At 46.6% G+C, this 26570-nt stretch overlaps 1 protein-coding gene across 1 annotated transcript in view; it reads left to right on the top strand.

The window, feature by feature from the left end:
* The first annotated feature begins 6338 nt into the window (after positions 1-6338).
* Positions 6339-26570, top strand: part of LOC126524456 (monocarboxylate transporter 13-like) — a 141392-nt gene continuing 121160 nt past the window's right edge. Inside the window, exon 1 of the mRNA XM_050172767.3 lies at positions 6339-7013. The gene's annotated coding sequence lies outside the window, so the exon portion shown is untranslated. The remainder of the gene's footprint in view (positions 7014-26570) is intronic.

The raw sequence follows: 26570 nt of genomic DNA, 5'->3' as shown, positions 1-26570 counted from the left end.
TGTCCGGAAGCAATGGACGAGACAAAGGGGAAACGCTTGCGTATATTTTTTCCTCTCTGCCTCGTCGATTGGTTCCAAGCTAGAAATTTTATAGGGGTTAAAGAACATACAGACATGGAAATGAGTTCAGTGAAGCAATACAGGGATAACTAGCAATTGCTGGCAGAGTCCGTCGTCCATCAATAGATATGCGACACGAGCAAGAGGTTGCCGACGGAGACAAACATGCTCATCCGAACACTGCCTTTATTCTTCGTCTTTCTTGCCTCCCATTCACGGTCTATCTGTGCACCATTACATATTCCCCTCCCCCCAAGAAAGCGCCAGCAACAAACATGTTATGGAACAAGGAGAGGGGGATAAATAAAAAGAAAAATGAGTAGTTAGTCGAATGTCCCAAGATAGCTCTGTAACCTCATCAACTTCTCTAGAAAAGCGCAGCTGTCCGATCCCATCTAGCATAGCTCTGGTGGGCGAGGTTGGCTGTAGCGTTCCGGGTTAGATAGGAGCGCACCGAAAATGAATACATTAAATGTTGCAGCTTCTGCTCTGCCCACAAATAAATAATCTTGGGGCACCACGTGGCATCAGCCAATCCGCTTATTGTTAAGTTCTTTAGAGACCGAAAGGCACATGGCGTGGCCTGTACTTGTTTCTTGGCTGTGATTTTTCATGTTCTGTTTACCTCGGTCCAAATTTCGCAGCTGGTAGACATATGCTACCGCTCGCTTGAATGTCTGTTGAACGATCTGACTGAAAAATGGTCCTTGTCCTTTCCATCGTGTTGTGTGGCGTCGCTGTAGAATTGCTCGGCGTAGACCCATTCTTGATCGCTGCCAAAACCGTCCTGGGCGACGTTCATTTCTGGGAAAACACCGTATTTGTTGAGGTCGCTTAGGATACAGTGGGCTTGAGCGTTGATGTGTTTCTCGTTATCGCATCTGTGGAAATTTTGGGGACAGTCTTCGGCCTATTCTGTTTCGAAGTCATTGTGATTCCTGGTGTTGTTCTTGGATTTGTTGATGGTGATGATGTAGTTGCGACGACTGTTGAGGTAGCATTCCTATCAAAATATGCCTTTGATTTCTTTCGCAAATTGAAAGGGAGGTAAATCGGTAGTTGCTACACTGCTACGTTTGGTGAGAGTTGTTTAGGGGCAAGGGCAGCGTGCCAGGCTTCTCAAAAGACTCTTCCGAGGCTGTTGGGGTGTCATTCCGAATGTACGCTTCTGTAATTTGATATTATGCGATGCTGCTTGCTGCGTGCGAAGCTTCGGTAGTAACAACTTATTGTCAGTATTTAGTACGCAGGAGGAAGCTAGAGAATCGCGAAGGAGCTTAATATTCAAATTTAGATGACTCCAAACTCTCGTTGCTTCGATAACGTTCATTTCTGGGAAAACACCGTATTTGTTGAGGTCGCTTAGGATACAGTGGGCTTGAGCGTTGATGTCTTTCTCGTTATCGCATCTGTGGAAATTTTGGGGACAGTCTTCGGCCTGTTCTGTTCGATAAGTACGTACTTTGGTGCAAGCCCTTGTATTCTGATTTAGTCTTGGCAGAAAGCAAGATGGCTTCGTTTCTTCAGAAGAACTAATCGTATGCAATATTTCGTCGATTTTTGTTGCTGATAACAAAGTTCGTCTTCATGCAGTTTGGAATTCCTCGTGATTGATCCCTCGATAGCGTCGCGGCGGATGTGGCTTGAGTATGTTCTTCCGAAGAAAAGTTGTCTGTCTGGGATGTCGTTACGTCGTTCTCAATCGCGTAAAGCATGCACTGCGTCCCAATGTTCATAGAAGCGTAGTGTGACTTGAAAGTGCGTAGGGGCCCGCGTATTCTAGACGAGCGATGGAATCTGTCAGGAGCTGCAACGACGACATCAGCACTGCAACGTGCTGAAGACACGCATACTGTTGTCTGATGTGCGGAGGTCAAACCTGGTTATGTATTTGGTTTCGAAGGAACGTAAGGAGTGCATATCGTTTAGTGCGCAGCGAGTTTTCTTTTATCGGAATGTCAAGTTCATGTTAGGCGTGCGATTGCGTGCCCTCTCGGTGGGCGAATTACGACAAGAAAAACTCGCCGACGATATTCTCATGTGAGCCCGCTCATTAGTGCGACATCGCGACTTTGTGTAACTGCATTGAAATTTCTGCAGGTGGCGAATGATTCAGGGATCTCCATCATATATACTTTGAAACGGCTGATCATTCTATATTTCATTTCTTTGCATGATTCATTATATTGAAATATGTGGTTGAGCTAGAAGCGAAATTCCTCACCTGTCACGTATTTATTGAAGTTGGCGACCATCTCCCGTTCCAACCATGATGCCGCAGTTGTGTGGAGCTGGAAGAGCGGAGCCAGCCTTCCACGGGCCCATTGTCCGCTGATCCAGTGTACTTGGAGACGTCCAAGGCTTCCGATGATGCTTTCATGATGCCGGTCTGTTTCTGTGGTGGATCTGTGCGCTTGGATTTCACTGCGTGGAGTGAAATAGTTCCACGTTGATGTTCGGCTGATGAGATGGCTGCCAGGTCTCTATCCTGTCGACCTGTGTGACGCGAGCAGTAGGCTCCGGCCGAAGACAAACATGGTCGCCCAAACGCTCCCTTTATTCTTCGTGTTCCTTGCCTTCCATTCACGATCTCTCTGTGCACCGTGACAGATATAAAACCGGCTAATGGTCACAGGCTATTTTCTGTAATGCTTCGCAGCCCCTGTTCTACATAACCTTTTCGTGCTTCATCTCTGCCCTCACCAACTCGTGTAGAGGTACACGTGTGCGGAATATCCTAGCTTTTGTCCCAAATCTTTTCTTAAGTTTCAACTGCTTGTCTTGTTTACTTTTCTCGCTGTTCATATAGATATGCGCGATATCACACTCAACCGCGCTAACGTGGCCACTCGCATGGCCCCGTTACGATCACTATGACCGCCTCGAGTGGCTGTGGGCTTCATTACTACAACATCTAAACTCTCGCTTGGGATATTACGTGGCGGAGACCACCCGCCTTATTTTACCTCCAAAAGCCTGGTATGGCTCCACCACCTTTGTACAATTTATGCAGTGAAAGGAAATTTTTAGAACGTTTCTATGTAGTTTGTCGCTGTCCAAGCTGTCGATAATCATCTCTAAAGCTTGGCGTAATCATGACGATTGCGGTGGTGTTTTACTTCTTCCTTATGACTCCAAGATTCAAATACAGAAACGTTCGTGATGCTGTCTACAATTTCCTTAGTGAGACAAGAAGGATTGCGGCCATTTATTTCCTTTCTCGCAGCCTCATTTTTTGACTGTACTGTGCAGCTATTATTCACTTTGTCTGCATCGATTAGGTTAATTGAAATGTCCTAGCTGCGGATACTATCTACACTTATTTCTGTCATTTTTTTTTCTGGAACCCTTATACCACCCGACTCATGGTGGATCTGCCCGAGTGGCTAGCGCACTTACATTGAACAGCAATCAAACTAACAGCCAGCAATTGCTCTTGGACTCCGCTAGCTGCTTCGGTAGCCATCCCGCTGACAATAGCCACCAGCAATAAATGAACGAGACTCAGACCTACCGGTGGAAGGTTGCGCGTTCGAGTCACGTCTGGGTCACAACCCTCGGGAACGAAGGGGTCACAGCGGAGTGCCTCAACTACAGGGTCAGCGAACTAGGCTTCTAGAATCGAACTGCGCGCGCCGTGCCTGCGCATCGTGCACGTACCGCCCATCCTCATTTGCCTCTTTTCTTCGCAGCCGCCACCAAGGCGCCGGCTGAGAGTGCCGACCTCGGCGCCCTTACATTGCAGCGTCGTTTCGGCGGCGCTACAGACTACGGCTGTACCTAGAATAAGGTAATGTGTTTGATTCCAGGCACAGAAGCCGGCGCAGTCTCGTGGAAACGGTAGGCAAAAACGCACTTGCAGCACGCTTTGTGTAAAAGGTGAAGAACCCGAGCAGGTACAAATACGGTGTCCTGTACTAGGATTTCTATAATAGTTGCTGTGTCAACTTAAGACCCAATATAATACCGTTCAATCAAATAACCAGTTCGGCAAACAACCAACTCCTCTCAAGGAAGCTGTTGCTCTTGGACACGTAGCACTTCCACATCCGGCTAAATGGAAAGCATCAAAGAGCAAACAAGTCACGAAATAGGACATCCTCGCTCAATTTGGATTGCGTTTAATTCCGTCACACGGTGCACTGCAGAACCAACCGGTTTCTCTGAAAGAAAGAGGATCTCTACTGTATCGAACAAGACATAATATGCGTTTTCTCCTGCCTTGTTCTTTGATATGGAATGCACTGATATTCCGCTCTGTACTTCTGGTAATGAGACAGGAAACATCGAACACTTTCTGTAGTCGTGCCAGCGCTACACTCATAAAAGGGACGCTCTTCTTGAGAAGCGACAAAAATTGCCTCCACATGCGTTCCTGCAAGCTCTCGTTTTGTCAGAAGGATCCATTCTAGCCCACAAGCAAGCTTCACACCTTCTTAGGTTTCTAGGAGATCACTTTCATAGCTGGTAAATATTCAAGTGTCACTGCATGATATTCTTAGGTGGTGCAAATAATGGCCCCAGCCGCTAGGCGAAAACCTGCTACAAGGCGCAGCCGCCAGCTACACCAAAACTGAAATTTTCCAACAGCAAAACAAATTGTTCCGAAAGGGGAATTACGAAGCCTACGCAGCCAGTCTATAAAATCAACGGTACTGTTAACCCGCCCCATACACGTTATCAGAAGCCAGTTCACGTATTTTTTGCTCAGCGAGTACCTACACGATTCATTGCGGCGAACGTATCAGCGCAGCCATGTGTTGCTGGCAATCTCTTTTCACAAAATTGTGTTTCGTGAAATAATATTCCTACGAGACTGTTATGTCATTGGCCAAAAGCAGGCTTATCATGATCTTTATACGTAAGACTATCTTACTTTACGTGTTCTTTAGGAGATTCATCAGCACTAGGGCGCGTTTCATCAGTGACACAGTTCACAGCCGCCCGAAAGTGTGTAAATACACTTAAATTTATTTGTGACCTGTTTCGACGAGGTGGCATGAGCAGCTGTTGAGTTGAAAGCCGAGGTTGAACCGTCGCTGTAAGCATGCTTGATCTCGCTATGCAATAATAGCCCCAATAACAGCTCGCGGAGCACTAACAGCAGCGTGACCTGCATCAAGAGACAGCGGTGAATAATTTGACTGCTCTTTAATTTCATGAACAACGAGCGAAATTTGAGACGATCGACGGCGCCAAATAGAAAGCGAACGGATTGGCCCCGCTGTGTAAAGGGGCAGTATGCAACTTTGCATTAAAGGCGTTTTTTTGTACAGGGTTACGTATTTATAGCGTGCATACGCACGTATGGGGACATGCACGATCGATTATATCAAACAACGTAAGGTTGCGTAACGCTAAACATTAACTACGACATCTGTTCTATTTATTTATATTATTTCTTTTACCTTATTTATTCGCGTGGTATGTAGCGGACGTGCCATAGTATTACGTGACACTCGTTCCGTGACTTTTGAATTGTTCAGGAGAGAAAAGACGGAGATACGGAGATAGTAGTTAGAACTGGCTGTGTGGCAAACATCAAGATATATAGCAACACATTTCCATGCACATCAATATTTCTAATTGGCGTAATGGAATGCCAAATTACGATGCAGAACAAATCAGAACCGACCTATTACAAGGCAAGAGGGCTTCGCATGCACCGAGTGAAGGCGAAGTGGAACATATAATACTAGTCGAGAGGGCAAAGAACACGCATTAAAATGTACTACTGAGATTCGCAAATAGCTCAAAACCGCAAAGCCTCCGATATATATATATCTATCTATCTATCTATATATATATATATATATATATATATATATATATATATATATATATATATATATATATAAATCGAATAGAATTTATTGACAGGAAAACTCAAAAGAAAAGTATATGATGAACCTTTAACACCACACAAAAAGAAATGCTTTAGGCCACTACGCTCAGCAAGCATCACCAAACCAATGAACGCCACACGCTCAACGCGGCTTGCATGCACTTTAACGTTCGCGTTTGCAGTGCGATGCTTCAGAAATGACCTCGTGTCTTATCCTCTTGAACAGACGGTATGCTCCACTTGCCATAATAGCTCTCGCATTCGCAACACTCCCCTCTGCCTAGTACGCCCCGTAATTACTCTACATCGGCGGTGTTTACAACTTCGCGCGGCACCACATTTATTCCGCGCTCCGATGACCGCCTCCCTTTCCGCGATCGCGCTGCGGGTGGCACGTGGCGCGCGCGCGGCGCACTGCCAAGTTTCGTGCGTGACATGCGCGCGGGTCACGTCACCGGAACCTATCGCTCGGCTGAGCCAACACAAATTGCGACCTATTGACCGCCGTCTACGGAAGGCGCCAGAAAGAGAAACTCTCCTAACGACACAGCTTCAAAACGCAGAGGAGAGGCCAGCAGAGAGAGAGAGGAACCGGTTCTAGGCGGTGAGGAGCAGCGTTGGAGTGAGCGGCGAGAGTGGGGGACCATGCGCATCAGAACACGACACCGGCGCCTGTGGCATTATGTATCAATCGGACAGCCACGCTCTTGTTTCAACCATGCTCATCAAGGAAGGGAGAAGGCGATGGTGTCAAAAAAAAAAGAAAGAAAGAAAAGAAAAGCGCGAACAAAGAGCGATAAGGCTCTACGCACCGCCGAAACCCTGGAACCTTTGACAAGTTTACTTTCCATTCGCCGAAGTCTCTCCCCCGACTGTGACGCTCAGCTCAGCCCGCCCGAAGCGATCCTCCGGTCACAACCCATTGCTCATGGGTTTTTCTTCCGCACAGCATGAATGGACACGCCGCAGCGCTGCTGCTAGTTCGGTTCACCATTTAAAGTGTTCGCCGCTTGTGTCCGCCGCCTCCTTTCGCTGCGCCGTCCGCACGACACGGAGTTCGCGCTGAAGCTACGCACACAACGCGGGAGCTGCTCGTCGCTTCCGGCGTGTGAGTGTTGTCGTTTTCTGTTGGGCTTATCCGTGAACACGTTTGTCGAGCAAAGGGACGCTGTGTTTGCCGCCTCGCGTGCAATCCCGTCGTTGGAATAGTATATGACAGAGAATGTGCATAGGGGTGGTACTTTTTGTTAAAAGGATAATGGCAGCATTGAAAAAAAATACAGATATTACCTATCTCAGGTCAGGCTTTAGCCAAGTTATATAAAAAGAGAATTTTCACGCTGTGACGGCGCTCCGGTTTGTAGTAGGCAAGAACAGTCAAAAGAATAGGACAAAGATTCTATTTCAACTGTTCCCAACATAGAATAACGACATTAAATTCTTACGTACTTGTACTGCTTCCAAAACAGCTTGACTCTATTCGTTTGCTCCTTTCACTCGTTCGCGGCTTCAGTTGTCAAAAAGCAGTCACAAACCTGGCACTTTTCCAGTAGTGCGAATAAAACTGAAGGATGACAAGTTCCGTCAAAATTATCAGTGCCTTTCGTCAAGTGGTCACGGTGGCGAGATTTCCTCTCCTTTCTTTTGAAGATTACGACAATTACATCGGTTACTTCAATGACTCTCAGTCTCGACCTATGGATACCTTTAGACGGAGGTGCCACTATCGCAGTGGTAACAGAGAAATGCATGTCGCGCACCAATTTCGTGCTCCTGGATGTATTTTAGCAATAATAATTATTCTCTCGCAAAAGCTTCCTTCTTTTACGACAACCTTGAACGCGTACAGCAGGTACCAATTGTTACTCCTAGATTGGCCTCTCTGCCTTTCTAATAATTTATATATTATTACGATATTATCGGGAGATACTCAAGAGACAAGCCGCAGCGAGAACGACGATGAAGTTGTGCTGTGCCTTGGCGCGGGCGAGTGTCGGCCTGGCTGTCTGGTTCCAGTGTAAATAGCCTGTAAATAGCCTCTTTCGTCTGGGTCTTTCTACACGTAACATTTTGGCGTCGGTTAGCGATCCCCGTCCTCAACGCGGAACTCCGAAGTGGTCGGTACATCGAGCTTGTCACCATGCCTCCCGGTGACTAGACCGCCTCTGCAACAGTTTCGGCTTGCCCAACTGCTCCCATCGTCACGGTTGCCCAACATCGCGACCCTGGTGCGTTCTCTGGCCTGGAGGGACAGGACGTTGACGACTGGATCAAGCTCTATGAACACGCCAGTGCTTATAACAAGTGGGACCCAACGATTATGCTCGCCAATGTCATCTTTTATCTCGGTGGCACCCCACGCGTGCGGCACCAGACGCATGACGACGAGTTAACCATTTGGGACAGTTTCAAAGAAAAGCTACGGAAACTGTTTGGCGACCCCATTGGCCACAAGATTGCCGCGAGAAAGGCTCTTGCGTCTCGTGTTCAGACATCTACAGAGCCGTACGTTTCATACATCCTCGACGTCTTGGCTCTATGCCGCAAAGTTGAAGCAGATAAAGTGCCACATGTTCTAAAAGGCATCGCCGACGACGCTTTCAATTTGCTTGTTTTCGGCAACGTCTCGACAATCGACGCCATCATTAAAGAATGCCGTCGCCTTGAACAAGCTAAGAGCCGCCGTATCACACACCACATCACGCGACTACACAACACTTCTGCTACGTCGACATGTTAGGGTCAACGCGTCAGGCCACCACCTGTGACGACGTCGCCCGTGTTGTTCGCCGAGAGCTCGAGGCCGCCTGTTCGCCAGCTTTCTCCGCGACGCCTCCCGATCCTCCAGCAACCACGATTGCGATGATTCAGGCCGTAGTCAGACAGGCATTTGAGAACATGGGTCTGAACATGGGTCTGAACGTGTTCAACGTCTCAACCCAGCGTTCCCCAGTTCTCTACTGGCCCTCCTCGTCCCCGGCAGTCCTTTTCTGCCATATCTCGCCGCAACCCGTCCGAATGGCGTACCCCTGATGACAGGCCGATTTGCTTCGATTGCTGTCGCATCGGCCACGTCGCTCGTCACTGCCGCAACCGACGACCACCGCCTCCTTGGACATACGCCACCACTTATTGCCGCACCTTTGGACCTTCTGTTCCTATGCCACCCGCCATGAACCCACTGCCGCTGATGCCGCTGCTCCGAACCTTCGCTTCAGCCGCTCGCCCTCACCTCGACACCATCAGTCTCGTTCGTCCCAGCCCCGCCGCTTCCCTTCGCCGCCTATCGCATCTCGGACCCAGCCGGAGAACTAGGCACTGCAGCTTCTGGAGGTGAAGCTGCGTTGTCGACCCTGCCCTCAAGCCCCCTGCTCACGTTACTTACGAACCAAAACCTTCTTGACGTTGACGTTGACGGCTATCCTGTCACTGCGCTCATCCATACAGGCGTACATCTACATCGTAGTACAAGCCTACGCTCTAACCTCCCGTCACAATGATGAAGAAATATATGTTTTATGAAGTTGTCGAATTAAGGAAGTCAGGTGCAAACTCGGTATACTGTATTGATGGTCTACTTCTACGCAAGAGTTCGGGAAAAGCCGGCTGGGAAAAAAGCACTTGGCAAATACGGCATCGATTCTACAAATATTAGAGTAGAGGTGTTGCTAGAATTCACGGAGAGAAATAGGCTCCGAATAATGAATGCCTTCTTCAGGATGCGCAGTAACAGGAAGTGTACCGTGAAAAGCCATATTGGAGAAGGAATAAATGAAATATATTTCATACTCTCTGCCAGTCCCAGCATAGTGCCGTATGTAGAAGTGTTAGGTTGTGTAGAGTAGAGTGACTTTAGATTAGTCAGGTCTAGGATTTCTTTTTTCAATTTGAAGAAATAAAGAGTGAAGTTATTCTAAAGAGAGTAAAACTAGGCGAAGTAAGGGTAAAGCCGACATATTCAGGCCACTGCTCGCGAATGTATATGCAGCTTTAGAATAGGAAAACGAGGCTGACATAGAGGTAGGGAATGAAGCCAAAACTAGGCTGATTTCAGAAGAAGCAGTGGAAGTGGGAGGAAAGGAACCAAGACAACCAAACTAGTATGAAAGCTCTCCCAAGTAACAAAGGACCTGATAAAGAAACAACAAAGCATAAATGCATCAAAGTCAGCATATCATATTGAATTTGCTAAGCTGTCAATACCGATCAAGAAGAGAAAGTAAGAGATTTTAGGAGTTATAAACCGGGAAAGCTTGAGGAAGCAGTAAAAATAGTCGCAGCACAAAATCTGTGAGAAGAAAACTTGGCATAGGACAAGGCAAGGTGTGTCGCTCTAAAGATAAGCAGGGTAACGTCATCAGCAATTCGGATCATATAGTAAAAGGGGCAGAACAATTCTATGCTGATCTGTGCACTGACCAGTAAATACACGCTTCCTTCATTCGAGGTAGTTATGTAAAGGGTACAGGGGCTCCTTGATGAAATCCGAAGGGCTTTTCATGACATCTTTTGGGGGAATCCAGCAGTAGAAGATGAAAAAACTGTATCTTTTATCAAAAATGGGACAAATATACTTGAACACCTTGCGGCACTTCATAAATATGCCTCACGACTTCAAGCGCACAAGAAAGCTGGAACAATGCCGACAATATACGAATTCGCCAGAAGGCAGACGTTAAAGAACAAAAGAGTTATAGGCCGATTAGCTAGCTTTCAGTATTGTATAAAATATTCACAAGATCATTTCCAATATAATCAGGGCAACACTTGATTTCCATCAACCAAGAAAACAGGCTAGCTTCAGGAAGGGATATTCTACAGTGGATCACATCCACGTCATCAGTCAGGTAATCGAGAAATCTGCGGTGTGCCATCAACCATTCTGTATGGCTTTCATAGATTACGAAATTGCATTTGATTCAATTGAGGTACCAGCTCCAACAAAAGCATTGCGTAATCGAAGAGTACGTGAAGCATACGTGAACATCTCGGAAATATCTACATAGATTTGACAGCTATCTCGGTTATTCACAAAAAAGTTGAAAATTACCTATGAAGAAAGACGTCAGCCAATGAGACACAATCCCTCCAATGCTATTCACTGCACGCTTACAAGAAGTACTCAATCTATTAGACTGGGAAGGCTTAGGAGTGAGGATCAACGGCGAATATCGCAGCAACCTTAGGTTTACAGATGACATTGTCCTGTTCAACAACACGGGGACGAATTACAACAAATCGTTGAAGACTTTAACCGCGAAAGTGTAAGACTGGGTTGGAAGACTATTATGCACAAGACAAAGGTAATGATCAATAGCCTGGCAAATGAATAAGAGTTCTGGATCGCCAATCAGCCTTTCGCGTCTGTACAGGAGTATGTTTGTCTAGATCAATTACAGGAGACACCGATTGCGAGAAGGAAATGTACAGAATAATAAACATGTGTTCGAGTACATACGGCAGGCGCTGGCAAATGCTGACTGGGAGCTTACCACTGTGTTGCAAAAAGAAAAATACATTGAGGAGCCATTCCACCCTGTGAAGGTGGTTGACCAGCGAAGCTGCTATGGTATAAATTGTGTTGGTATGTGACTAAACGTATAATTAGGTATATGTCATTTATGCAAAATACAAAGAAACATCAGGCGCCCACTACGTCATGAGCTACTTCATACATACACAGAGCTATAAAGACGCAGGTGTTTTCGACGCAGCTGCGACGGAGGGCCGTTTAGGCGCAGGCGGCCATTAAACCGAGCCTCGACATGAGGGGCGATATTCGTTCACCAGGGCGCAGTCCATAGGAGTGCACGAAACAAAAAAACGTTTGTATGTAATTTGTGATTGAACATACTTCCTAGTAATTAGCTGAATGAAACTTGGCAGGACTAGAGTTTCATTCCAGCGGACAAACTTCACCGTGAACTATGTAATTAAAAAAAGTAAACGAAACTCGGCGTAATGCTAGAGTCGTCTTAGCGGCTAATTGTCATATACTTTCTTTGTGGATAGTTTCTATAACACAAGAGTTACAGCCATTTTCTCCCTCCGTAGATGCCCGTGTATTGGCAGCAGACGGTATCTATGTAACGTTTACAACTTCGCTTTGATCTAATTATGACAAATAAAGTAAACTGGGCGTAATTATAGAATCGTCTTAGCGGCCAATGTCAGTATAATGTTTTGCAGGGTACCTACATTAGACTGCAAGCTACAGAGCATTCGCGAGAAAGATGGCTTTGCCGCAAGGCGTTTTCTGTTCGCCGCCACGATTTTTGCGGAGGGTACTTAAGGACAGCTTCGCTGTAAAAATCTGTACAATTATTGCACTCCAGCCGTGCTAACATACCGAGTGAAACCTTCCAGTTTGACAAAGAACCTCGTCAACAAGCACATCACAATGGAACAAAAATATTAGGTATAACGTTAAGAGACAGGAAGAGAGCAGGGTGGAGCAGAGAGCAGACGGAGATAGCTGATATCCTAGTTGACCTTAGGAGAAAGAAATGGAGCTGCGCACTCCATGTAACACGCAGGATAGATAACAGGTGGACCATTAGAGTTACAGAATGAGTGCCAATGGAAGTGAAGCGTACTCGAGGATAGTAGAAAACTAAGTGGATCGATGAAATTGGAAAATTAGCACGCGCAACATGGTATATTTATACTCAAATTAATCTCCAATTACTCCAATTACTCCTGTCTTGCTCGCGCAAGACGGGAGTAATTAGAGATCGCATGGAGTGGCCTTCGTCCTGCAGTGTATATAATAATGGACTGACGATGTTAATTATGGTGATGATGATGACGATGGAACCAGTATGGAACCCAGCTACTCTGTGCAATCGATGATCATGCACAGCCCAGGTTTCTAAAAGAAAAATCTGAGAGTGAGTAAAATACAAGGAAAGAACAATTTTCGACTTCGAAATCATGGGCTTTACTGGGAGAAGGAAATTGTGTAAGCGCGCCATCTCTCCGTTTAACGCATGTGGACATTGGTTTAATAGCCGGAGCACGGAAGTACGATATGCTGTAGGCGTGTTTGATGCTGTATCCATTTTTTGCCTATCGTGTACCCGTATAACTTAGACCAAACACACGATAATATGCTGCTGTTAGTCGCGCTTTGTCCTGCAACTAGTGCTTCCCCCTTGCTTCTTCATCTCGTGCTCCTAAATCAGCGCTTTCTTAAATAAACTAAACAAGAAAAGGAATTTTAGACTTCGATCATCCGTTTACTTATACTAGTTACTGATATGATATGCTAATGTTACCTGGTTTGTATATGTCTGAACAAGACGAGTAAGAGCGTTTACTGCTTACTGATACGGCTTACTAACCGAGTCTTTTCCGGACTTAGTGCGTGTTGTCATGCAGCGCTATTGCAATTATATTCTCGCACCGGATGAGCTGATGATGACTAAATGATACTGCGTGTTCGCGGTCCCTACTTTTAGCAGGCTTCTAGTAAGGTAGGCCCATCTTATTACCCCTTTCCGATGCATGTAGCAGCTTTTGGAGCGGTCACGATAGTGATCAGGTCATCTAGAATTTGCAGCGCCCCTAAAAACAGAAAACCGAGCGTACACCACGTTATTTAATGCGATTTTTAAAGAACATGCCTGCCGCGTTTGCCGCCGGGGGGAATTGTGCCTCTGTATCATCATCATCATCATCATCATATTCGTCATCAGCCTGGTCACGCCCACTGCAGGGCAAAGGTCTCCCATACTTCTCCAACAACCCCGGTCATGTACTAATTGTTGCGATGTCGTCCCTGCAAACTTCTTAATCTCATCCACCCACATAATTTTCTGCCGCCCCTGCTACCCTTCCCTTGGAATCCAGTCCCTAACCCTTAATGACCATCGCTTATCTTCCTTCCTCATTACATGTCCTGCCCATGCCCATTTCTTTTTCTTGATTTCAACTAAGATGTCATTTACCCGCGTTTGTTCTCTCACCCAATCTGCTCTTTTCTTATCCCTTCACGCTACACCCATCATTCTTCTTTCATAGCTCGTTGCGTCGTCCTCAATTTAAGTAGAACCCTTTTCGTAAGCCTCCAGGTTTCTGCCCCGTACGTGAGTACTGGTAAGACACAGCTGTTACACACTCTTCTCTTGATGGATAATGGCAACCTGCTGTTCATGATCTGAGAATGCCCGCCAAACGCATCCCAGCCCATTCTTATTCTTCTGATTATTTCAGTCTCATGATCGGGATCCGCAGTCACAACCTGCCCTAAGTAGACGTATTCCCTTACCACTTCCAGGGCCTCGCTACCTATTGTAAATTGCTGTTCTCTTCCGAGACTGTTAAACATTACTTTGTGCCTCTGTAACGTGTTGTAAAATGTTCGCAAAAGGAACAGTTCACAAAAGAAACAGAAAAACTTTTGCATCAAGCGCTCAAGTGTTGGCCTAAAGCAAAGAGTCATTATGCAGCAGTTGATAAGTTAAAAAAAAACAAATTATGGGGTTTTTATGCGCCAAAACCACAATCTGCATCAATCTTGGCCCCCTGGGTTTCTTTAACGTGCACCTAAATCTGAGGACACGGTTTTTTTCGCATTTCGCCTCCATTAAAATCCCGCCGCGCCATGGCAGGGATCCGATCCCGCGACTTCGTGCTTAGGAGCCAAACACTATAGCCACTGAGCAACCACTTTGAGTAGTTGCTAAGTTCAATACACCAGGCTTAATACTGTGTTGCTCAGGGTCCTTGTAATTTTCACTAATCGCAAGCATTGTCTCTTGATCCGTCCAGCAAGGCACAGACGCCGGTTTCTTTGACCACAGTACGCCGATTCAACGCTCTAGACAGAATTGCGGACAATTGTGCGGGGTAAATCGTACATACAACGCATTACGCATATTGACTAATTGATGCTTAATTTATAACAACTGATAATAAGTGTTCATAAATTATTTGATTTAGTGCTTTGAGAACACACAGCAACAAATGGGTCCTATGTTGCACCGTTCTGCCTAATTTTCCTAGTTTATTCTGTTCTCAAGCATTGTACCAAGTAACCTATTGCAGCGTTAGCACTGGCGTGCCGGAAGGAGGGCGAAAAGTGCTAAAACGTAAACCTAGGGCGCTATAACGTAAAACTATTCCAAACTTTTCTATTCCAATTGTGCAATCAGCCCACCGGGATTGGTGAAAAACTTTTTTCGGCCACCCCCACTTCACCTGTCCGTCACACGACGTCACGAAAACCGCGATAGCTCCCCATCTGATATGACGTGTACACACCGATTCTGCATAATTTGACCGAACAAAATAAAAATAGTTATTTCTCATTCGACGCCTTTTCGCCATTAGCCCTCTGCTATTGGTCAAAAGTTTTCGGGCTGCGCCCACTTCACCTGCCTCTCACGTGACGTCACAAAACCGCAATAACTTACCGCGTCAAAGTGACACGTACTCGTTAACGATGCATTAATATGTCGAACAAAACGGAATTGTCTTCTGCATAGCTGCAGGCTGCCCCGTTCCCAAAGGAATAAAAGATGGCCACCGCCGATCTCTCCGCCACTGCCTACTCACCCCTGCCGGAGAGCATGGGTTTATTTGCGTGTATTAAAACTTTTTGCGCGTCCCTGAAACGTTTTCGAGAACTTTCGGCACGTTTACGACGTCGTTCTGCCAACTCTTCTTTGCTGAGGATCCGTTTTAGCGTCATTCTTAAGCTTGCGTTGCATGCCGCCGCGATTGTCGACAAGCCACCGCAAGCTAAGTAAGAGAAAGCGGATCAATCGCAGACGCCGGCACCACCCTCTTCATTCGGTTATCGATATTCAGTGCAGTGTCTCGGCCCCATCGAATCCCTCTCCACTTGAGCATGCTCCTCGCCTCTTGTGAGCCAATTAGATAAGACAAGCCGCTCAGTGGAGGCAATGTTATTCGTTTTTCAAGCAAACAAAAGTGACCTCCTATGAACGAGGGGAGCATTTGATTGGTTTGTTCAGGCAACTATGTGGGTGACCGCCCGATGTTTGCATCGGTGGTTACGCAAATTTGACATCAGGAGATTGGAATAAAAACATATTGGAATAATTTTTAGTTGTACGGCCCCTATTCCGGTCTTGTTCTATTTCATTGCTGTCAGTAGCCTGCCGCCATTGGTCAAAGGTTTTTCGGTTCACCTGCGCTTTACTTCTTGGCATGGCGACGTCACTGGAACCACGAAAACTAAGTATCTGATATGACGTGTACACACTGCTTATGCATGATTAGGCCGAACAAAACATAGTTATAATTCGACGCCTTTGTCGCCTTTATCCTTCCGCTATTGGTCAAATATTTTCGGGATGCACCTACTTCGCCTGTCTATCACGCGACGTCATATATCCGCGAAAAATTACCACTTCGAAGTGATGAGTATGGACTAAAGATTCCTTAACATGCCGAAGGGGGCTATTTTATTTTTTGGAATAGCCGGAGACTGGGCCATTCCGAAAGGAATTAAGTATGGCTATCCACCGATCACTCGGGCACTGGATACTTGTAGCTGACGGGAGGATTGATTTCTCAGCGTATAATAAAAATGTTTTGCCTGTCAGTAAAAAGTTGGCGAGCGCTTTCGCGCGTATATGACATCGATCTGCTAACTCTTCTTCGTCGAGGATCCATTTTAGCGACACCACTGACTTTCCGTTGCACGCTGCCGCTATCTTTAACCAGTCACCACAAGCTAACCGAGAGAGAAGCGGTTCATGTGGGAAAGGAGGAAAGGCTGGCACTATCTTCTGAAACCCATGCGGGAGCACGGCTCAGCGCCAGCAGGGTGGCGGAGATGGGATTAAAATAAAGAGGGCGTAGGAGGGAGGGCCCAGTGGGTTCCACCGGAGGAGTAGGCTGGAGGTAGACCGTATAGGAGGTGGCCCAGTGGAAGTGAAGTAGTGGTGGATCAGGAAGCCCAAGGTGGTGGGATGGCCGTTAAGCCATCCGTCTTTGTAGAAATTTCCTATAGTCTCGCCGAGAGCCCCGACGAGTCGAGGTACTCGACGACACTTAGGAAGGCTGGTAGTTGATTACGACAGGGGAAGAGGATATTTTCCTGTCGTGAATATGGGAGCCCCAGGCGGTGGAACTCCTGCAGAAGTCGGCCGCGGTACTGCAGGTGGGCAGGGAAGGCCAGCAGGAGGTTCTCCAGAGTCTCTGGTTCACCACAAGGGGCACAGGCTAGCGAGGTGGCTTTCCCAAGGCGGTGCCGGCGGGCTGCCGTCCAGTAGCAGCCAATTCGCAGTCGGAGCAGCAACGAGGCATCTTTTCGTAGGAGGCCGTGCTGTGGAAGAGGCCGTGGAGGCCGGCCCAGGGATACCGGTTTGTCCGGGTGGCAGGCGATGATGTGCCGGCGCAGCCTGTGTCTCGAGAAGTCTGCGGCCGTTGCAGCAGGGCTGAGGGGGACGCTTGAGTGGTGGGCACTTTTTGCCAGAGTGTCCGCCTCTCATTGCTTGGGATCCCCACGTCGGCTAACCGGCGGGAAGCGGACCAATCGCAGCCGCTGGCACCACCCTCCTCTTCCAGTTATTTGCTTTCACTGCTCTAGCTCGGACAGACCGAAACGCTGTCCACTCCTCGCCTCGTTTGTAGGTGCAGAAAAAAAAATACTCGTGTCGTCACATCCATATTTCTGTTTCCACGGTACCTCGCCTTGCGATTCATAATGTAGGCTAACACTAGTTTTCGAACTCTGTGTCAAAAATAAGTGCTTTACTATGTTGGCTTTTTCTATAGTGCTAATGTTAACGCTTAAGTTCAGACTATTTTCGAGAATGTATACCACGGCTCAGCCGATGATATTTTTCGGCACTGTATCCACGTGTCCATTCCATGCGCGTTCGCTCACGTGCCTCTGTGTTCGTGAGTGCATGACTCCGTGCACGTCACTGAACGTTTCGCAGCACAAAGAGTTGAAGAGCATCAGAAACATTCGGTCTAAGCCTACCGTCGTGTTCCGGCGCGAATTCCCGAGGGAAGATAACAAATTACGAACATGTGTTTGGACACTTGTGACTACGTCAGACAGGCCATGGCGTGAAATGTTTACTGCTTTCTCCTATCCGTGTGTTCTACTTTCTCGTTTCAATGGAGACGTAGCTTGCTTATAAATTGTTTGTCGCGCGCGTGCGCATATGTTGGGCGTCTCGCTAGCGGAATGCCGTATATGTGGCCAACTATACACTGGCAGAATGCCGAGCAACCTCGTCAATCCGTTTGTCCAGCTTCGTTGTGGTGGATTCCGTGTAGGATCATGTCACGTCGCATTGAGCAGTGGGGTGAGTGTGTGGTTAGTATTTTGTCGTTAGAATTAAGATATGGACATGTGCAGCTTAGTGTCCGCGAGCTTTCGTTCAGGCCACACCTTCGAGCGAGACGCTAAATACGTGCTTCCGAGGACGCAACGCAAGGAATTATCGAGTCCTACTAATTACTTGCAAGCGCAGCATTTTGCATTGCCTCTTAAGGGAACACCATTCTCCTGGCGTGAGGAGCAATATTTGCGGATTCACTGCATGCAAAATAAAGGCTTTGGTAACAGGCTAAAAATATAAGCTTTTATAAGCCGCCGTGTGTAGGTATTCGGTAGTTAGAAAAAAGAGTAACACACGTCAATCTCCACAAGCCCGACCTTGCAGGAGCGCTTTCAGTTTCAGAATTCACCTATGGTTAACATTCTTCAGTCGTCTGTCTCAACTGTTCTTGCGTAACCTAATTCGACTGTGAAGACCCACCTGTCCGTCATAGGTACTCTACAGAAATGATATGAATTGCGAGCCTACGATAACTCTCAACCTTCTTACTGTTAGCAATTTTATCAATCAGATTAGCAATATCTCCACCTTCTTACGTGAGCAATACTGTTACTGTTCGACACTGTTAGGAATGTGTCGCACCGTTTTCAGTTGCTCCGCGAGTGCGTGCCACCGATTGCACCAAGTCCTGGATTAACGCTGGGCGTTAATCGCTGGGCGTTATCTCCGGGATTGCATCAGCGCATTACTTGCATGCGACATAGTGCGCTGGTATTGGACTGACGGTGAAACCCATCAAACTTTTCCTGCCAAGTTATTTAATCTGTAAGCTGGTCACGGCAATCATTTTCTTTTTGACAGCGACAACACTTGTGGGCTCTCTCTTGGTCGTTTTGATGCGTGCTGGTCTCCGTCCCTGGAATGTCATTATATTTTGCTACGAAATTCTCAAGATTGGAAAAATTTCATAGCGCCACGAGGACTCATTTTACAACCAGCAAATCGGCAGGCTAGGATACTGCCTGTTAGCCAGTCTGTCTATGGTACTGCAGGCGAGTTTACTGATCTTGCAGGGCGCTGATGATCACGTCAGCAGCTGCCATAGGTGCATCGGCACACTCTTACGATTGCCTAACCTCCAAGAGCCGATTTTTAGGACCCAGTTTTTTATGACACAACGAAACCGCTCATGCTCGGTAGTGTTTATAGTGGCAATGGTTACTTCAAAAAGCGCGTAGGAATTGTGCACGCGGAATTTTTTTATATGAGCACTGTCCAGAATAATGGGAGTCCCAACGCCAGCAACACTGAAAAATGAGAGCGACGTCCATAGCCCGCCTGGCAAAGTAAATAAAAAAAAATGTAACAATGACTTGATTTCGCGAGAGTCTAACTTTCAGTAACCATCCGCGCTTGAACATTTCACCTCTGTCAAAACCAAATTGTTGTTGTAATAATTTGCTGCATATGTAGCTGCTGCAAATCCTACTCTCCCTTTTGCCCGTGAGCGCCGTTACTATCGCCTCCAAGGACGCAGTACAACACGCGCCATCTAATTTCGGAGGTCGTAGCTCCACTATTCTATTTACAGTAGAAGTCTTATATCAACATTGCAAGTAATGGAAAAGCAACTTATACAAGAAAAATATTACTTTCGATAATTGCAGAGTGCCCAGGAATCACCTACCGTAATGGAAGGTCACGTGAGAGGGCATCCTACTTTTTCTCATGGTTATGCGGCGTTAGGGTGCCAAAGGTGATCTTTGATAATTTGTTGTGAAGAATTAAGAATACAGATCCTCATTTAATGAGGAGAATAGTGCTCGTTTCAGTCGATACGAGACACCATTTTTCCATCAGCGGAATTATCTCAACTCATGGTCTGAATGGTTGTCTATGCCTTTACCATCTGTGTGCTAGATATAGCTGACGTTAGTGTCTTCTTCGTGCTCTAGCCTGTCGCCGTTACAGTTGCAGAGGGAATCCTGAATCGTTTCCTTCTGTATCCAATGAGAATGGTAGAGTGCATCTGCTGATTCTTGTCGTTAGTGGATGGCGCTGACGTCTTGTTTTATTCAAGGATAACCTGGGGCCCAATACTTGGATAGCTAAAATACAAGCTTGCCGAAAGACAAATAAAAGCTACAGGAGAGGTAGAATTCAGCACGTAAGACGGAGAAAAGCCGACTCTGTCCACTTCACCGGGAGCCGCAACTTTCGCCAATTGCCGATAGGAGATTGCTCGCTTGCCCCAACTGCGAATATTCGCTCCAACAAACGGCGCACAAAGCGGTCGAATGCTAAGTGCGCATTTAATTTCGCCAGCTGTCGCGCCACTGCTTCTCCTTGCGGCTTAAATTTTTTTTTCTCTAAGATTGTCGTTCTTCCCACTTTTTCACCTTGTCGTTCTTCCCGATGGTTGCTTTCCAAAAGCCGTCCAATACGCTGTCGCATCGAAGCGGACTAGACGTAGCGACTACCACTGGTTCCAAGGTACGTGCCACGGTGATGCGCTAGTGGGTTCCTTCTAAAAGCCGCCATGTGCTGTCTCACTACAGTACGGCCTGCAGTTGGACCGCAGGCCGTGCAACTGCAATACATCAGTGTATTTGCAGCTTTTGCTGGAACGCGCAAACTTGGCAAGGTTTACCGGGGCAGGTCACATTTCTGCAACGCTATAGTACACCTATCCCGTGCCAGACACCTGCCATGTTGTTCGCGCTATACCTAATAGATGCTGCACATGTCGACAATAAACTTACCAAAGTCACGCCCATAGCCATGCTGACTCGAGCTCAAGCTCCCCAAAAGCCGAATTACCGGTTTGTGTGAATGTGAGTGAGCCTAATTTATTAGATTAATGAGTCATATCACCAACTTATGTTCATCTCCCGCACTTTTCCACGTATATACCTGACATTCCATAACTCCTGTTCTGCTACGCAAGATGTAGTCGCGTTGCAATCGCCCATAGGAAGTTGGTGCCCCTTCCATGCTGCATTTCGGCCTTCTCTTAGGGACGTATATTCGAGCGGACCTGGGACTTGAGGCATTGTTTGCAATGCACAATAAAATTGCTCGTTCTGGCAACAGTCGTGGCAGAAGCAATCTGCTTTATCGCGTATCGGCATTCCGGCACTTGCCACGCGACAACGAAGCGTTGAACAATGACAAAAAGAATGGTGCCTTGGTTTAGCGACAACGCATGGGGAAACTACAGCAGCTTGTTGTCACTCTACAGATTACGGAACCTAGAGGGGCGGTTTCAAATCACCACTCAATACGTGGGTATTGCAGAGGGCTCTGTTTCTGCATGTGCACGTGTGTGTGCGTGTGTGTGTGTTTGCATATGTTCGGGACGTCAGGTTCAACTTAAAAGGGTGCCAAAAACCTACATTTAGGCTATCATAAACAGCGTTTTTGGGTCCGTATTTTCAATCTAGCCGTGTTTCTTCGAAATGGCGATGTGTTTCGCTGTTACAATTGCAAGGAAAATTAAATATGCTGTTTTAAATGCCGAAACCACGGTATGATATTGAAGCACACTGTAGTGTGGAAGAGGGGGGGGGGGGCTCACGTATAATTTTTACCACATTGTCGACCGCGGGGACCAAACTTACAACCTTCACGTAATGCGGAATTTGTGGGTTCGTTCACCACCGGTGACAAGCTACATTTACGTCCACTTTCACTTTATTATCACTATTTTCTACATTTCAATTTCAACCATAGCTAACTACCCCTATGCTTGCCTTGGCTTCATTGCCTGTTGGCAATGAAGTTCGGGCCCTCGTGACCAGGGTCCAAGAAATTTAGTTTCCATAAGGGGACGGTTGTCAATGTTGTCGAGCGTTGTGCAGAGGACTTTGTTTCAGGGTTTGGTTGACCTAATGGAGTCGCATGCGCGTCCAATGTACTTTCGTTTATTACATAATCATTTTTTGGGTGCTTCGTGCACTTTCTGAGGATTATCTATCTATCTATCTATCTATCTATCTATCTATCTGTCTGTCTGTCTGTCTGTCTGTCTGTCTGTCTGTCTGTCTGTCTGTCTGTCTGTCTGTCTGTCTGTCTGTCCGTCCGTCCGTCCGTCCGTCCGTCCGTCCGTCCGTCCGTCCGTCCGTCCGTCTGTCTGTCTGTCTGTCTGTCTGTCTGTCTGTCTGTCTGTCTGTCTGTCTGTCTGTTACCTGCCTGCCCTGGTCACTCGGTACTCCGTGGTCGAATAGGTAGCACATCGGGCAGCTGTGCTGAGTTAACAGGGCCCGAAAGCAACCACCGGCCAAACTTGGGTTACTGAGTATGTGGCAATGGGGACATATGTGCCCCTGCCAATAAATCAGTTGCACGCCGACAAGAGTCACTGTAGACGCGGGACTGGGTAGGCACAGCTGTTGCAAGAAACTCTTTGACGCCGACTAGGAGTACTGGTTATGCGCTACTCAGTCTGTCCTGGTCTTGAATGAACCTCTGTGACGTCCATTTGGGTCACTGGGTATATGCCTATAGGTCAAGGCCGCTCTTTAATTAACCTCTTTCACTCCACCTTGGGTAACCAGATATGTGCCGCTCGCATTGTGCCGGTATACAAAAACGAAATTTATCTCTCAAGTTTCTCTTATGCTGAACGAAATCGACCGCACATCAGAAGAGTTCATAGAGGACAGTGAGGAGGCATTAGTGGGTGCGCCATGTATGTGCTGGCTATGTGTCAAACTTCAGTAAACCACTTGCCGATTTGGGTCAATAAATATGTGCCACTGAGAGTGCGCAAAGGAGGCAACAATTCACAGTGTCCGAGGCCCCGACGCGGCACGCCTTTCATCTCGCATGCCACCCGCGGGCCCCTCAATAGTGTCACTAGACGCAATGTGCCCCAGAAAGAAACGCGAGTGAGGAGCGGGGTTGCCGCATGACGCGTTTCTCAACGTTAGCACGCACCGGCGCGTCATGCATTTGGAGGCCACGCGCAGGCTTCGCGGCAGCGGCACTAGATGGCACCGGGTGTTCTTAGGGATACGCAAACGAGAAGTCCCACTGCAGTACATGCCTCATTGTAACTCGGTTCGACGTCGGCAGTACATCGTGTCGCTATACAGGTTCAGTAATAACGTATTACCGTTGACAGTCATTTTGTCCTAGCGTTTCCCTGCGCTGGGTGACCTTTAGTCAAGACGTATCAACGAGCCCACATCGCCACCCATATCATTTTCCTTGTGGCATTGAAATGAGGTCACTCGCACAGAAGGCGTGCTATCGTATCGTTGCGCCCACAAACTTCACAAGCTTCACATGCTTCTGTGCTTGTGGCCATTCCGATAAGGTAGGTAGGCATTAGTAAGACCTACTTCAAGTCATAGGTTCCATATGATAATTACCTGCCATCGTGGTAAACTATGCGGAAGGTGTAGTTTTAGATGAAGATCAAGGAAACAAAGGCTCTGCTTTGTAATGTCTGCCGAATACCATTGGGCAACTGGCCCAAGTCGTAAGCTCGCTCACATTGGTATGTGGCTTACATTGATAAGCTCGCCTGCAAGCGCGCAGGTCTCTCCTGCTACCGTGGGTTCTTGATACTGGGATAGGGTTCTATGTGATGCGAAGATTGAGTGGCTACCTGTGTTTGCTTGTTTCCAGCGATACCAGAATGACTTTGAAAGCACTGAAAGACGATGTCATGTCCTTTCTCAGCTGCCCGATGATAAATTTCTCTTGTGTGTGCTAGAAGTTGTTCTTGGAGTCTACGGCATAGGGCGTAGAGCAAACTCTTGGAGACTTCCTTGGAATCGCAGAAGATGGACCATCTCTGGGGCGTGTCCTGATTCGTCAATTGAAGTGCTGCAGGAAGAGTTTCAAGTCTGACAGCCATCTGTGATGTCAAAAGCAATGTCTTCAATTTTACCTCTGTAGATTTTGCTGGGACAAATGCTTCAGCTGCTGAACTACAGCACATTTCCGACTCGTTGCTGTGAACATAAAAGCAATTACTGTGGACTTCATATAGTAGTAATAACGCGGCCTGCTTCAGGGCTGGTGATGGCGTTTATGCCTTTTTATTGATGACTGGAGTGATAATCATGCTTAAGGTTAATGCGGAGTCCGCAGTGGCAACGAAGGCAATGATGCTGAAATGGGCCATTTTTAAAAGCAACAGGACTAATCCAAAAATTATAGTGTACGAGTGATGCGCGCTCTTTTTTTTTATCTTGTCTTGTTTTCTCAGTTATTCTGCCCTTACCCGTCACCCTGTGCAAAGTGCGAACGGGACATTTATTCTGGTTATCGTCTTCGCCTTCCACCTCTCTATAATGTTTTTTTTTCGCTCTGTCTTGCGTGTTGGGTTTATTTGGTCGCGATCAACAAAAATCGAGCCGCTCTGTTTCTCTTCTTCTCACACATAGCTTTACTTGTCAATCCGAAAACATTTACTTCATTCCCCAGATGGATCGCAAAGATTTTGAACGCTATGCGGGCCTATGTCATTTCATTTTGCGTTTCTTTTTATTTCTATGATTATCTATTAGGGGCGGCCATCTTTGAGAATATCACGTGCTATTTTACTGGGCGCATTTACTTGGAGATAGTCATTTAAGCGTGGTCATTTGGTCATTGGAGATGGTCATATAATCATCTGTTCGCGTGCTCGTTTGAATGCCCTAAAACTTTTAAAAATAGATACTTTCACACTCAGCTGTCGTAATACCTTTATTCGGACACACGTACATTGTTTATCTTTTTCCAGTGACCGTTTTTCACTGGCTAAACGCTGTTACGAAATTTACGGCTCGAGGTATTCTCCCTTTCTCATCTCTGTTGAGCTAGCAGCGTAACTTGTAACGCCATGCAACAGCGATTGCGCTCATGCACTTGTACAGGGTGGTCTTTTATGAAAGGAAACACGCAACCGCGTGACCTAGTACTCTGCGGAGGCTGCTGAGAGCGCCAGCAACAGGCAGCAAGGGGAAGCACGTCCGCGTGCAGCGCCATCTATTGGCTGCCAGAATAAGCACACATGCCTGATAGGCAAGCAGCTGTGGAGTGGCTCCCACGCCAGGTGGATGCACAACAGGCGGGACCTGCAACGCAGCGTCTGCTGCTAGCATAAATCACTCGTTACGCTAGCACATTGGAAACGTGGAAGGACCAACATATACCCGCTAGTTAATAGGCACTCCCAGCGTATTTTAACGCGTAAGCATTTTTTCGCGAGTACCGCAGCAAGATCTGACCGCCACGCGAAAAGTTTAATGCCTTGTATCTTCTTCTTCTTCTTCTTTATTGATACTGTCAGCCCTTTCTTTAGGGCCATTACAGGAGTGGAGAAAAATAATAAAACAAGCAACGTCAACACATCTGATTCAGGCAGGGCGTACAATACGTCTGAATACAACGTACAAAAAGAAATTACATTACATATACATTGTAATAGGGCAAGCAGAAAAAAACCAGTCAATGTACTTTGAGGCATGTAAAATAAGAACAACATACACAGATAATAACATAATCATTAAATAAGATGATTTACAAAGTCAGATCATTAACGGACCAAGCTCTCGGAATAAATAATGGCATGCAAATTACTCAGAAAACTATTTAAAGAAGTAGACTGAACTACGAAATCGGGAAGCATGTTCCACTCTTTTATCGTTCTTGGAAAGAAGCTATATTTAAATGTGTCATTATGGGTTACCGGAGGGGGAATATACATGCTGTGGCGATGTCTAGAAGAGTCGTTATTAGAAATTTTGCGCATGTTTTTGCAGAAACATTGCGCATGTTTGCGCAATTCTTGCACAAACATGCGCAATGTGCGAAGTTACGACATTCAATCATTATTATAGTGTAAATGTAGATGATTAGTAGCTTTATAAGCGATGACGAACACTTGAAAAAATGAATTAGAGAGAATAACCACAGAGATACATAGGGCCCACAGGAAATGCATGGGGAAGCCTATAGCAGGGGAGGGCCAACCCGAAATTTGGGTGCATGCCAGCATAAGTTTGGGAGTGGGCCAATTGAAATTACAGCGTGGGCTAGCTTAAAATTTTGGGGGTGGGCCAACTTGAAATTTGAGCGTGGGTCAAGTTGAAACTTTGGGGTGGGCCAAGTTACATTTGGGTGTAGGCTTATGCACACTTTGACAACTCCAGTAGAGTTTCTGCTTACTTTTTTGCAGTACGGAACCCATGGCTACCCACTCCCCCATAGCATGAGTAAACGCCACCAGATATGGAGCGGTTTCGGAGGGAAGCGCATAAAAGTGAAACTTTAGCTTAAGTAAATAAACGTACTTACTTTTTTTTCAGACCTACTTATTCTCTAATGACGACATTTGCCTCGTTACTTAATCATTAACCTTAGTTAACGTTATGGCGAAGGCGTTTATATCTGTAATT

Source organism: Dermacentor andersoni, chromosome 3 (assembly GCF_023375885.2).
Source record: "Dermacentor andersoni chromosome 3, qqDerAnde1_hic_scaffold, whole genome shotgun sequence".
Lineage (NCBI taxonomy): Eukaryota > Metazoa > Arthropoda > Arachnida > Ixodida > Ixodidae > Dermacentor > Dermacentor andersoni.
Note: the sequence above shows the minus strand (reverse complement) of the source record. Positions and strands in the feature narration are given on the sequence as shown.